Source organism: Ursus americanus, chromosome 31 (genome assembly GCF_024610735.1).
Source record: "Ursus americanus isolate L20-20 chromosome 31, mUrsAme1.1.p, whole genome shotgun sequence".
Classification (NCBI taxonomy): domain Eukaryota; kingdom Metazoa; phylum Chordata; class Mammalia; order Carnivora; family Ursidae; genus Ursus; species Ursus americanus.
Window position 1 is genome coordinate 29,476,149 of NC_142157.1, and position 15,767 is coordinate 29,491,915.

Here is a 15,767-nt window from a genome sequence, read left to right on the forward strand (position 1 = left end):
TAAGTAAGTATAAGTCAAACTCAGATTGGAAAAAATTGTTCCTGTTATGTGTATTTTGTGTTTGTTAATATAACATAGAATCATGTAGACTTCCATACTGATATATCGTTCAAATTATTTCACGTATGTTAAAGAAACAAATGAGAGATCATTTAGAGATTTACATTTTACCTTTCAAAGGATTAATTTGGTTTTTACATTTTCTGTTTATTCCCACGAAAACATTTATTTCGCAATCATCAAATATTTATTGAGAAATTGCTGCATATTGAAATTGACGGGAAAATAGGAAGAGCTTGGTGAAAGAGTACAAACTTTCACGTATAATCGTCTGAGGATCTAATGCATAATATGGTGACTGTAGTTGATAACACTGGAAAAAAGAGAAAATTGTATAAGGTGGGAAAAAAATAAAATGATCAGACTCGTTTTAAAGGATGCAGTAAATTCAGTGGTCTATTTTGTGGCTACTGGACGCTTGTGCTATATATTAAGCTTTGAGAAATTATGGAGTTGAGCACATTTCTCATAATTCAATTAATACCAGAACTGAGTCCCAGCCCTCAAAAATGTCAGAATATTCTAGAATAGACAGAGATATGAAACAATAAGCATAATGTTATGTGATACATTTATATTACAAATATGCCCAAAATGTTAAGAGGAAATGCTCAGAAAAGGACACTTAACTCAGTCAAAGAACTTCCCCAAAGGAGGTGATTCTTCAAATAGATCTTAAAGGAATCACAATGGGAAATAAGTTTATCCCAGACAAAGGGAAGGCACAGAGACCAGGACATTCAAAACTACAAACTAGAGGAGTTGGACTAGACAGTTTGTACAACTAAGGTGAGAGATTTGGTTAGAATGGTGTGCTGACACCAGAGTATTAAGGATGCCTTGTAAGTCTAAACTTTATGCTCAAAATCCGTTAGGAACAAATAAAGGATTTAAAACAAAAGCACAAGAATTTAGTGGAAATTTTTATTGAAAACAGTATGGAGGACAAATTGAAGGAGGCTAAACTGGGGCTAGGAGAGTAGATAAAATGAGACGCTCAGAAGAATTTGGTAACTTTTATCCATTTATTCTTAATGCTATATAATACCTACAAGACAAGAAAATTCACGAACCAGAATCTGACATTAGCTGTGTGCTAGCTTAAGTCAGTTGCTGGCTAGAGTAGTTGGTGGGGATTGACTGTGTATGCAACTTACCCTAAGACCTGATGACTATCTTCATGTCTCTGCTGTGAACTGCTAAATATATTTATTTCAGATGCATTTTGGGAAATTTTAAAAATCACCATAAAAAATCACCATTTATCTCTAGAAACTAATAACTGGAAGAAAAATACTTCATCTTCATTAAAATATTCATTTCGTCAAGATGAATTTGCAAATTTTTCTTCCTTGCTAAAGAATATCCATTGTCCTACCTTCAAACGTTCTATGAACATTAAATTATTTATTGCAGAAGTGTTTCTGTGATTACATAAGGTAGTTAGAATAATCTCTAATACAACTACAGCCGGGCACATCTCTAATATCATTCTATACAGAACGATTGATTTAACTTCACACTGTCAAATCAGACAAACAGGTTGAAATCTGTTTTTCTATGCATTAGCTGTATAGTCTTGGGCCAATTATTTAAACTCTCAGTGCCTTAGTTTTCTTAACACTAAAATTAATGCAACAAATGATCAGTAGAATTTATGTCAGGATTCACTAAGATACCCTGTATCAGGTACTTAGCACAGTACCAAGTAAATACTCAGTAAGAACCCAAGAATAAGTCTTAATTTTTTTTTTAGCATTAGAGGGTAGAATTTTGCTTGGAAAAAAAAAATCATTAAAAATGAAAAAAAAAAAAAAAAGCTGTGTTTTTACAACAAGGAATTGACCGAGCATTAGAGCCCATTGAGAAATATTGACTTAGAGAAAAATTAGAAATCTTACCTAAGATTAGCTTCACACATGTTTTACCATTGACGAAATTACCTCATTGTAGAAAAAAACAATAGTCAAATCCCTGAAGATATAAATATCTGAATTCACGTTATTCATGAAATGTTAAGACCACAACTGTGAATCAAGGAATGTGAACATCTTCAATATCTCTAAGAAGTAGTAAGAATATTACAAGTCAATCTAAGAAAGACAAAAATAAATAAAAAGAAAAATAGAAATAATTCTCCAGTGTTACAGTTGAGCTCCTTGACAGAAATCATGTAAAGAATTTAATTCTGCACTCAGTTATTTTTTAAAACATTTCCATACCTATGATATTTCAATTACTGTTTAATGGAAGTGTATATAAACCATGAGTTCATAATACAGTTAATACAAAATAGCTTATATTTTCACCATTTAAATGTGAGGACTTCCTGTAAACATGAGCTATACAGAAAAGTATTTCTTTACTTTCTGTTTAATTATGAAAATTCTCAGGCAAACGGGGTAGAATAAATCTAATCAGCATGAACAATTTCTTTATAGGAGAAAAAGATTGTCATTTTCAAATATTAACACCTTTTTAGTTTCCTTGGTTTGGGGTTTCTAAATTATAATTATTGCATCACATACAGTACACAGAATTAATTTTTATATCTGTTTTGTGTTTCACAGGCAAGACATGCAAATAAATAACAGTGGCCTTCTCAGAAGCAAAGGGCAGCATAGTTAACAAACTTCCAGACTTGAAAGAAAAGCTTCTCAACATGAAATTGAATATAATAGGGAATTGCATTTTAATAAATGTGCGGAGCAGTTTCCTGCGGAAGCAGATTTATTTGTGTACCCGCACAGGATCACTTATTTACGATAGTTTACTGTACATTTGCCAAAAGCTACATCATAGTAATGCGATTCTACTTCACACTTACAGACGAGTTTTCAAAGTGATATTCAAACAGGGTTGTTATTCCTGTCCCACATACACACGAAATGACGCCTACACACAAAAATAAACAGGAGTGACTTTCCCTAAATTGCAAACTTCCCCAAGCTGCCCAGAGAACGTGGACCTGTGAACTCCTTTTGCCCAGTAGAAGGAACACAGCGGTTTCGCTGTAACTGAGACCATCTGAGAGTCACATTAAGGAATTTTTTTGCAGGCAGGGATCCAGAATCATTCAGAAGCTGCCATTCTCCACTTCTGCAACCGCAACTTGAATTGCAGGTATTGTCATATGGCTTTTCCCAATCTCTCCTACATCTTGAGAACGCCTTTGGTTATCTCTAAGCTGTTGTTGCTTATTGCAGAAAGCACTTTCTCTTGGGGCACCTGGGTGGCTCAGTCCGTTAAGCGTCTGATTCTTGATTTCAGCTCAGGTCATGATCTCAGGGTCCTGGGATCAAGCCCAGCATGGGGCTCTGCCCTCAGCGGGGAGTCTGCTTGAGATTCTTTCCCTCTGGCCCTCCCCCCCAGCCCTGCCCCTGAGATCACTCTCTCTCTCATATAAACCAATAGATCTTAAAAAAATAAAAAGCACTTCCTCTTGAAAATAAAAATTCACTTGAGCAAAGAAGAAGTTGTGGGCAATCTCTCTATCAGGAGTCAGGTGGAGAGCAGGAATCCTTCATGGTGACTATCACAGTACAAGTGAGTCTGGATACTTCCCAAATGCAAATACTTGGGAAGGAGCCTGCTTCCCTTGTTAAAAGCCACTGACATTTTGAGGACAGCTGAAGGTTTAGAAACATGTTTGCATTTTCAAGATGTGGGAATCAGCTCCTCACTTACTTAGGGTTTGTAGAGACGTGAAATTTGGTATTATCACTTTTAGCAAGTGACTCTCCCCATGTGCTAAGACCAAGTCTATGTAAAAATCAAGCCTTGTTCCTAACAGCTTCAGTAGTTGGGTGCTGAATGGATCAGATTGTGGAAGTGTTAGAAATCTATCATTGACTTCATTAAGAATCCAGCAAGACAGCATTTAATTCTTATTTTAACTTTTTTTAAAAAAATAAATTCCATAAGCAAATAAGTAATGCTGTTTTTTTTTTCAATGTCAGAGATTAAATTAATATTTTGGAGAGAATTTTCACCTCCGTGATTATCATGGAAGGTGGGTTGGGAGGGGCATTTTTATGTTTTGGAAAGAGCAAGGTGTTTTTTACTGTGGCCACACCTTCTGTCTCATCTGTTTGCACTCTGTGGGCTTCTGCTCCCTAGCTATTCATCCAACGTAACATTACCTAGTGGATACAGGCAAAAATCACAAATTCTCCTTTGAACAGATAGAGTCTTTCTTTTCTTTACTCAGATTATGAGAAATTCTGAATATGTTAAAATCGGCATAAAGAATTTCATAGCTAACAAAGACCTATTTTCCATGGTATGTACCTTTTTATTGCAACGTAAAAACTGGAAAAGGTGAACACAATTCTTACTCCTAAATATGAATCACTGTTTTCCTGTGATTTATACTGTCTTGTGAAACAGACATGCTACTGACTACAAAATCCCATAACCCTTGTCAGAGCTATCATTTTCATACAGCACCAAGGAGAGATAGGTAAAAAAGAAATTACCATGTAGTGACCAACCCCCTCCCCAAATAGATTTTTTCCCCCTCCTGGAAACAGCTGAGTTTAGAGCTATCCAGTTTCCTGTTCTGGAGTTGATGAGGTCACTATCACCTCACCAGCAAAAGGAAGTTAAATTCCTTTCAGTGGTTTTGTTGCTTTGGATGCTATCCAGTGGAGCAAGAAGCACATTAAATTTGATTCCTGACAGATAAGGAAAGGACAACTTTGTAAAGACTCTGACTTAAAAACATGTGTATTTACAGACACATTCTGTCAGGTATTTGGGGTCAAAAATATGTTTATTCACGTAGTACCTTGGGTGTAATATGGTTAACTACTATATACACCTTGCAATTTGTAAGGTTAAGCCAAATTATATCCCTTTTTTATGTGATACAGTTGTTCTTTTACAAGGTCCAATTTCCTACTTCTAATAAACAAGAGATTTATTTACTACACTTGGACTTAGCTCTGAACATATATTTTCGTCAAGCTCTAAAAAAATTTTTTTTTCTTATATGTTTTTTTCAGCGAAAAAAACACTCTAATGAATTTGTGTCTATTAGAAGCAATATCACTGAGCATGTAGTTTAATTGAGAAATGTAGTGTAATACCAAAACAGCGTGCAACAAAAAATTACAGCTACCTAAGCTATTTTTTAATAAATATCCATATTTATATCTGAAATAACTGGATTATAGGGGTTTTTTTTTTAAGGTTTTATTTATTCATTCGACAGAGATAGAGACAGCCAGCGAGAGAGGGAACACAAGCAGGGGGAGTGGGAGAGGAAGAAGCAGGCTCCTAGCGGAAGAGCCTGATGTGGGGCTCGATCCCACAATGCCAGGATCACGCCCTGAGCCAAAGGTAGACGCTTAACCGCTGTGCCACCCAGGCGCCCCTGGATTATAGGTTTTGTGTTGTTGGGATTTTGACCTATCAATTATAAAGTAAGTGGTGTTTACTGAGAGGTTAGAAAAATGGACAGTTGGGAATGTTTACTATTTTACACCGTGTTTGTCAGCCCTCCTCTATTAGCGGTGGGAGAATTTACTAGCAAAGGACAGCCAGGTTAGAATACTGGATATCATTTTGTACTTGTCCACACCACAATTTCATTTAAACTCATGAAACCTTATTTCAATTCTGCATTTGCGAGACTGTGCTAATTTGTAAACTTAGTTTAAGAAGTTTAGCTAACTGAACACAATTTTTAAAAAAAAGTTTTAGGAATATGAACATCATCAGTTGTTGCATTGTAAGTAGAAGACCACTTAATAAAAGAAGATTAAACACTCTTAGTAAAAACTCTATGAAAGTGAAACCATATAAGAACAACAGCATTTCTCGAAGTTTGATTTTAACTGTAAGATGTCTCTGTGCCTCTCTTTTCAGCCAATACTGAAATACCACCAGTATTACTAACTGTTCAATAGTGAACGGTTATATAAGCAAGGCACTACGCTAGGTGCTCTAAACGTACTTCCTAGTTCAAAGGGAAAGCCACTGCCTTTCACACATGTATCATTTGGGTCCAAAGTTTTAGGAGGAAGGAGAAACAGCCACAAGATTTGTCTAAGCTTATTCACATCGCTGAGAAAAATCCACTTGATAGTTTGAGCTTGGAACATCTAGAAAAGTAAAACACCAAGTAACAGGAGCAGTTGCTTGGTCGTATTTTCACCCTAACTGTATGTGTGTGCTGATAGCCAGGTCCTTCTTCATTTCTGGACTTTTCCATTCATTTCTGATTTCTGGTCTCCTATAAGCCAACCTTATGCTAAAGTGCTCCCTTTATTGAAACGGGCTGTTTTTTTGGTTTTGTTTTGTTTTGAGCCAATCTTGGGATTTACAATAATGGGACAACAAAAGGGATATAGAAGCTTCTAGAACAAGTTCGGTTTGACATTTATATACTGTATTCTCTATGTAAGTGTTGCAATGTGCATTCTAGGAATTAATTTTTAAATTAATTGTAAAATTATAAATAATTCACACGGCCTCTGCAAATATGTAAAGGGCAGTGTCAACCTACAATATGGTCTTCTTTCTTTTATGTGATGTTTGAAAATTTGAATGTGTGCAGATTACAGAGTATGTTCCATGATTTATCAGATCCTTGGATCAATTACAACAAAATCTCATCTCTCTTCTTATTCCCGGAGATTTGCTTATGAGCAAACTGAGGTAAGGAAGCCAGTCTTTCAGGTTCATAAAGTTTCATCAAAGTGAGTGTTCTGTGTAGTTTCTTGCCAGGTGATCACAGCTTTTTTTTTTTTTCCTTTTAACCTCTGTAGACATTTAACAGTTACATTTCCTTTAGAGATTTTATTTTCCTAAATTGAGAATTTGGGAGATTTTTTTTTTTAAAGCAAAAGCAGTGCCTAAAGCAAAAACATGGAAGATGCACTTCATAACATAAAAGTATATGCAAACATTATTTTGTTAACACTTTAGATTTTAGCCACATCCTTGAAGTATGGTCTATGTAAGAGCTAATGGCTCTAGTAGGACAAGATGTTCACATCATCGAAATAAATAAAAATTGATAGATATTTTAATACATATTTACATACTTTTGTGCATTTCTAAAAGCACATGAAATTTTTGTGCTGGAAACAATCTTAATTCAGACTTCCTAAATGTTACCTAATACAACAAATCATATCTGATTTATATGACAGAATAAGCTCTTTCTCTCCAAAACCATTTTGGAAACATTTTGTGTTATATAACCATGCATTGCTTTCAATTAAATGGATAACAGGTCTATATTTGTGAAAAGTAGAAAACCAACAATATGTCTCCATCTTTCAAAAGAGAAATCCCACTAGACCTTAAGGACCACTTCGTTTACTCACTCAACACATGCTACTTCATTGACTTTTCTATATCAGGTGAAGTAGGTGGCCCATCTCCCCCAGCGCCCACACAGCACCACAAGAGTGCACCTGTGACATGTGTATGTGGCAGTAGACTTACACCTGACTCTGCTTTATAAACATCGATTATGTGCAGGAAGACTCATCTGAGTCTTGCTCTATGTAACAGTATGACCTTGGGCATGTCGTTGTTCTCCTCTGGGTCCAAATTTCCTCACATTATGAAAAATCCAGCTCGATGGGAATCCCAAGTATCAAGACTGGTGGCTGGCAGACTGAACCAACCAACAAAGATACTCTCCATGGTTTAATTTGAAGAGTGTCACTGGGCTTGAACTCCTACGGAGCCCTTCTTATTTGCTCACCTGCCACCTACACCATACAGTTCCCAGCTGGTCTGGCATTGGCTTTGTGAACCTGTACCAGAATGATGTTTGCGGACCTCCCCAGCCCTAACACTCCAAGATTTTTAGGGCCTCAAGCTAATTTGCAGACTAGACACTTAGCCTACGTGATTATGTGAGAAAGAGCTTCTATATAGGCTGAACTCATGGACTTAGGGCACTTTAAAAATTCATTCCCAATATTAGGAAAGCAAAGAACTCTGTATCCAATTAAATGAAAGAAACTATACGAAAGTTGGAAATCATTGCCAACCTACAATTGCTAAAAAGTTGGACTTTCTGTGGTGATGACTCTGTTCATTTATTTGAGAAATAGAAAGCATTTGCAAAGATCAACAAATATATCTGACTTTGAGGGAAAACAAACCTACAGCAAGCTGAGTTCAAAGCAGAATGTTGTCAATGATGGGAAAATTATAACGATGAGTGATTTCAGCCTCTAAAGAGGGGATAATCAAGTTTTCTACCAGAGCTTATAATGCATTGAGTCTCATTTCAGAAAAACTGTCTTTCAGTGAACATTTTATTATGAATAGAAATTTAAAGAAGTTAATTATATCATGGAAAAAAGCAAAATAAAATCCTTCATGTCAATTTTATAGCAAATGGTGGAGGTGACTGATAGGTTATACTTGTTTTAGAAGTGATATAATTTATCTTCAGTGAATGTTGACAAAACAGCTTCAAAATCACATCAAATGAAAGCATGTCATGCAGGCATTAGCTAGGAATTTCCTGACTTTGGCCCTGAGATGACCTCATACCTAAATGGTTAAAACAAACTGGAAAGAACTTAAATCTTACATGTGTGTGGTGCCATTCCCACTTTATTTATTTTTTCATTAGCTCAGATTAATATAATAAAAATCAGGTATTATATCGAGGGGTAATTGCAATACTTTGAAATGTTACATTGGAAAAAATCAGATACACTTCTCAGTTTTTATCATTTTTTTATATGCTATTTTTGTCCATTTAAAGTGCGACAGAATTAACTGAAAAAGATAGAGCCACAGTTTTAAAAATATCTTAAATAGGCTTTTTCCTAAATTCATATGAATATTGTCAGTTGAACATCATATCATAAGAGAATTCTTTATCCTCCTATGTTAAAGAATTATTTAAAATTAGAGGAAAAAAAATCAAGTGAAAATATACATTTTTTTTTCATTTGCTTTTATAAGAATGGTCATGGTAATGTAATTCTTAGTCATCAATAGTTTATCAGCGCTTGGATAACACAAAAGCAGGTATTACTTGATGTATCTAGTATATAAAAAATGAAAAAAAAATCTTCCACATAATAGTATCTCTTGCATCTGGAGGTTTATAAATCTCTTGGCAACATTCTCACCCATTTAGAATGACAATACAAACAATATTACGATTCAATAGAAAAAAATTCAACATTCTATTTACTGGTCCTTAATGAAATATTCATTGAATTTCACATAGAAAAAAGAGAATATGATCTTTCAACAACTTCATCTGAAACCATTTGAAAATCGAAGCTGCTGAGAAACTATTTTCTTGAAAGCATATTTAGATAGTTCTAAATTCCCTTGAGCCTTATTTTAAGAAAAGGTCAGATTCATCTTACCAAAGAGGAACTATTCCAAGACTTAGGAAAGTCAAGTTTACATCATTGCCACCTGTAAGGTGCCCTTCATCATTCCATTTGCATTTCAAACCTGCTCAGGCTCAAAGAAAAAAAAAAAAAGTAAACACATCTTGTTTAGACCTTCCTGCTGTTTTCAATTTCAGAGTATCTAGCACACACACACAAAATCATCATTTTTAGCATTAACATTTATGGTGAAGGACCTAAGGCCATCCATCCGCATACGTTGACATTCGGAAGGCCTGCAGCCAATCTTTAATACATGAACAGTAACATCAGGACCAAGTCTAAAGTACTCAACAGATGAAGCCCAAGATACCAGCTGCCCTAGTTTCAGAGCAGCCACAATTTGTTTATAAATCATTTTCAGAGAACCCTGCCGGTTTCCACGGGCACAGAGGAACCCCGGGCATGTCACAATGCTGTGGATCAGTAGCATGGCAAAAATACAAAGGGGCTCGATTCAAATCTGGGCTCCTGTTATGGCAAAATACACGTACACCTCTACTTTTGGCTTCAATTGGCTGCTCTGTGTGGAAAGAGGACTTCATACATTTTAAAGATATTACAACTTTAAACTTTCATTTTTAGTACATGAGAAGGAGACTCAGCCGCTCTCTTTCTTGAATTTCTAGAGTGGATAAAAGGGGAATTCGAAAAGATCTTTTCTGCTCTATACTCTGTGGGGCAGCACCTTACAAGTGACTCTCCGATATGTAACCTCATGTAATTTCCAAACTGTTCTCAGAGGTGGGCGTGGCTCTTAGTTCCAATTTGGAACAAAAGCTGAGACAGGTGGTTGATTCTCCTAGGGCTCTAAACAGAGGTTAATTCAAGCCAAACCAGACATTTGGGTACTAAGCTCTTTCCAAAATACAACACTGGCTTTCTGTAATAAATGGTCCCCCCTGATTAATTCTAAGAATGAGAGGTCATGTAAATCAAATACTAGAATATCGAAAATTCTGTTTTCACTGATTGATTATATGCTTTTTGATACATAAATAAATTTACCTCTATCTAGTCTCCATTTTCTCAACTGAGCAGAACCCTATGTCTTCCATTCACTTTTCACATTCTTGAGATTTTTCAATATGTCTATGTATCTTATGTATCTTATATATTCTTTTTTCCTGAGGTTTCACTTCTCCTGTGTCAGTGATTTCAAAGTGGGTACCGTAGAGTTCTCTTCAACTCCAGTGTATTAGTCACGCAAAAAACATATTTTTCAAAATTACTTCAGGGGCCACCATGGAAGGTCAGTTGTGGGGGGCTGACCAGGGAAGACTGAACATCACAACTTTTCTTTTACGTGTTGAGATGCATACGTACTATATCGGTTTAAAGAAGGCTTTGTGAAAAGAAAGCAAGAGAAAGAGAAAAGGGGGGAGGGGTGGGAGGAGAAGAAGGAGACAATGATGACAGTGGGGCAGGAACAGGGAAACGTGGAAGAAAGGGTTGGAGGGAGGGAAGGAGGAAGGAAGGGAGGAAGTGAAGGAGGAAAGCTTTAAAAAAAACTGCTGTCCTAGACCATGAGTGTTAATATTAATGAGAGATTTGAATTTGGAATCAGGATGCACTAGTCCTGAAGTCGTCACAAGATGACAGATACTGAGTCAGAAAATGAAATAAAATGGTCACAGTACTGGATCCTGTCCCATGCACTTCTGATGATGTGTCTGACGCTTTAGGAATACAGACAAGCTCTGAATATCTTTTTTTTTTTTTTTTTTTTTTTTGAGAGAGAGCATGTGCGCATGCATGCATGCACGAGTGGTGGGTGGGGAGGGAGGAAGGGGTTGTTGGGGAGGAGCAGAGGGAAGGGGAGAGGGACAAGCAGGTTCCACACTCAGGCTGGAACCCCGCACCCGGCTCAGTCTCACGACCCTGAGATCATGACCTGAACCGAAATCAAGAGTTGGACGCTTAATGGACTGAGCCACCCAGGGGCGCGCGCGCGCACACACACACACACACACACACACACGCACCGCCTTTTTCCCTGGATATCTTAAAGGTACACCAAGTAAGCTTTTCCTCCTCGGGTGACCAGGCTTTACCGAAAGAAAAGTCTGCAGGACTTCATGGACTCTCCAACTTCTGGGAAGCCCTCCAAAGCTTTCTATAATGCAAGTGCTGCTAAACAATGAGTCTTTTCCAGACGCCTGTCTCTGGCATGCTTAGAGAAACTCCAAAGAATGCTCATTTTTAAAATGTAATCTTCTACCAGTGGTAGCTAAAAGAGTGATTCTCAACCATGGGCAATGTTTTTGCCATCCTCCACCTGCCCAGGGACATTTAACAATGTCTGACGATGAGGATCTAATGCGTAGAGGCCAGAAATACTGCTGATAAATACCCTACTTGCACAGAATAATCCTCTCAAACAAAGAATCCTAATACAAATATCAATCGTGTGAAGATCGGGAAACTCTAGGAGCACAGAACAGTGAACCTCAGTACTTAAGTCACTTCTTGGGGTTTTTCACATAATTCTGTGTTCTCCCACGTCTGAGCTTCGCAGTAAATTTACAAAAGATTTCCGCTATGGTTATTATTGGTTGTGGATGGGACTAGGTGAGGCAGAATAAATTAAGATATATCTGGGGATGTCTGGGTGGCTCAGTCGGTTAAGCATCTGCCTTCAGCTCAGGTCATGATCCCAGGGTCCTGGGATCGAGTCCCACTTTGGGCTCCTTGCTCAGTGGGGAGCCTGCTTCTTCCTCTGCCTCTCTCTCTCTGACAAATAAATAAATAAAATCTTTGAAAAAAATTAAGATACATCTGTTTTCCAGGGAGAAATTAGGAAATTAAGCTGAAAGTATAGAAGCAAAATGCCATTGGTCCAGATGGCTCTGGCATTGTCAATCATCTCGGAGACCATTTGAGGCATCTCCCTAAATCACATTATTAGGTTTTGCACATTTTCTGACTTTAGTTGAATTGAAAATATTTCTTTTAACAGACTTTTGACATTCTTGACTTTTTTTTATGTTTCTGAGATTTATCTATGTGACTAAATTGATCTAGCTTTTCTAATTTCATTGATACGTAGTAACCCACTGTATGAATACACTCCAGTTTATTTTTCTATTCTACTGTTGTGGATATTTGAGTTTTTTCCAGTTTTCTACTGTCAAAAGTTCTGCTATAAACTTTTGTTTGTGTCTCTTGGTGCACTTAAGAAAAAATTGGGATAATATTCAATTTATCAATCATGTCAAAGGATTTTTCAAAATAAATGTGTCAGTTTACATGTCCACCAACAGATCAAGCTTTCTAGTGATCCACACCTTCACCAGAATTTGATATTGTCTGACTTTTTTTTTAAATTTAAATGAACTGATTTGGTTTTCACCGTCATTGCTTTGATTAGTAACTAGAGTGAGCTTTTCCCCCTATATTCATTAGCCATTCTTGATTTGGTGTTTTTTTTTTTTATTCATATATTTACTCTTATCCTCCTGGATTTTCATGTTTCCATCGAGGATCTTTTTCCTTTTCTGAAGAAAGATTGAGATACAGACACAGATACAAGGAGAGACATAGTGCAGGCTTACTGGAAATGATTTCTTTGATTCTTTTGTCCACTTCTGAAGATTATTTACACTGTGTATGGAATGCTATGTTAGCAGTTATTAATTTCATCATTTTAAGTATTCTGTTTTCTTCTGGTTTCAGGCATTTAAGTTGAAATGTCAGCTATCAGTATAAGTAGTCCTCTTGGAAGGTCTTAGGTCTTATTCTTTATGCTTTAAAGATTTTTCTCTTTGTGTTTGGTTTTGAAGCTCAGTTATCAATAATATACATAGGATTATTATATCTTGACTCAGGAAAGGTGCGTCACTGGGCATAAACAGATATTTCATAATGACAACTACATTGTCTGCTGCTAATATAGTGATTCCAGATTTTGTATGATTTTGTTTTGGCATGGTGTATCTTTTTTTTCCCACCCTTTTGCTCTTATTTTATTTTATTTTATTTAAGATTTTTAAAATTTATTTGAGAGAGAAGAGCAAGCATGGAAGGGAGGGGCAGAGGAAGAGGGAGAGAGAAACTCAAGCAGACTCTGCACCTAGCACGAACCCACCACAGGCCTCGATCTCACCACTCTGAGATCAGACCTGAGTGGAAACCAAGAGTCAGAGGCTTGACTGACTGCACCACCCGGGTGCCCTATTTTTATTTTTATTTAAAGTTTGTTTCCTGCAGCCAGGACATGATTGAGTCTTGCTTTTTTATCCAATCTGATATTCTCTGCCCTTACATTTGGGGAGTCTAGACCGTTTTCTGGTAACGTGATTATGGAAATGTTTGACTTGGAGGCCATATTTTTCTGTTTTCTATTCGTCTAATCTATTCTTTCTTCCTTTTCTGCCTTTTTTTTTTCAAATTGAGTACTTCTTAGTATTTAATTTTATTTACTGTGATGGAATAAACAAAGACACTCTAAAGATGGCCACATCCTAATCCCCAGGATCCATTAATATGCTATGTGACATAGTAAAAAGGACTTTGCAGATGTGAGCAAGTTAAGGGAATTAAGATGGGGAGATATTCCTGGATCGTCCAGATGGACCCAATATAGTCCCAAAGTTTCTTATGAGAGGGAGGCCAGTAGTAGTAGATGTGATGCTAGAAGCAACATATTGGAGGGATGAGAGGAAGACACCCAAGCCAAGGACAGCAGTCAGTCACCGGAAGCTGAAAAAGCAAGGAAACAGATTTTCCCCTTGGAGACTCTCAGATGAACCAGTCCTGCCAGAATCTTGACTTTATCTCAGCAACACTCATTTTGCGCTTCAGACCCCCTGAACTAAAAGAGAATACATTTGTGTTGGTTTCAATCACTACATCTGTAGTCATGTGTTACAGAAACGATAGGAAATGAATAGAGATTTAGGTACCTGGAAGTGCCGTAACACATACCTAAACATTTGAGATCTTTGGAGTTGAATAATGGGCAAAGGTGGAAGGAATTTGGAGGCACATGATATAGAAGAAGAAGCCTGGATTGACTCGAACAGACTGTTGGTAGAAATATGAACGCTCAAGACTCTGTTGGGGAAGTCTCGGAAGGAAACGAGGTGCACAATGGGGAAATCCTCTATCATTTTAGGGAAAACCTAAATCCTTGTAGACTGCCGGTGTGTGTGTTAAACCACTACTAGGAAGGGCTTAGAAGGAAATGAGTAACACGTTAAGGGAAACTGGAGGAAAGGGAGTCCTTGTTAGGTAGTGTCAGAAACCTTAGCTGAGTTGTGTCCTGTAGTTCCGTGGAAAGCTAACAATTAGTAAGCAATGCATTTTGATATTTAGCTGAAGATATTTCCGAGCATAATGTTGAAGGTGTAGACTGGTTTCTTCTTGCTGCCTAAAGCAAAATGTGAGAGGAAAGAAAAAGAAAAATTGAGGGAAGAACCTTTAAGCAAAAAAGAAGCCAGGACTTGATGATTTGGGCAATTTTCAGCCTTCCAGTTATAAAAGATTCTAAATTAGGAGATTTACTATTTAAAAAAAAAGAGAGAGAGAAGAAGCATGCTCCAAAGAGAAAACCAAGAGTGTTTCTGAATAACCTTTGTGGGTGCCTTGAAACGATGGAAAAGTCAGAATATTCAGCCACACAAAGGCATGAGATTTAAGAGATTAGGCATATCTGATAGACCCATCAGCCATCTCAGCAGAAGCAAAAACTAGAGATGGGATTACCCAGGAAAGATCAGTGGGAGATCTTTCCATCAAATAAGAGTGAATTCGCATGATCCCCGCGTGGGAGACCCACAAGATCTGGCGAGTGTCTGTCAGTGGACACCCTGCCAGCATACATTGAAAGAGACAGAAAGAAGACAAAATGACAAAGAAAACTCAGACTCCCTAAATTCTACAGGCAGGAGAAAAGCGAATAAAACTGCTCAGCTTCAAGCACACTCTACCTCTCGTAGGAAAGTGAAGGATGACTCCGAGGGTGGAGCTGTGGGCCCAGAGGGCAGATCCTCAGACTTCAGAAGATAATTCCCAGGCCAGGAAATCTAATGGGGTTTTCCTATATGGATTTCAAAATTGCCTGAGACCAGTAACTCCCTCTTTCCTTTAATTTGCTCCCTTTTTGATCGAGAATGTCTATACCTGTTATCCTGTGCCTAGCCCAGCACTGTATTTTGGGGGCAACCAACTTATTTTCTAGTGTCACAGGTGGACAGAAGCTTTGCCCCCATGTATGGATTACACCCAAAGTCTTAACCATCACTAATCTAGATGATTTAGATGGTGAGATTTAGGGTTTTTGAGCTGATGAGACCCAGATGAGATTTGAGGCTTGAG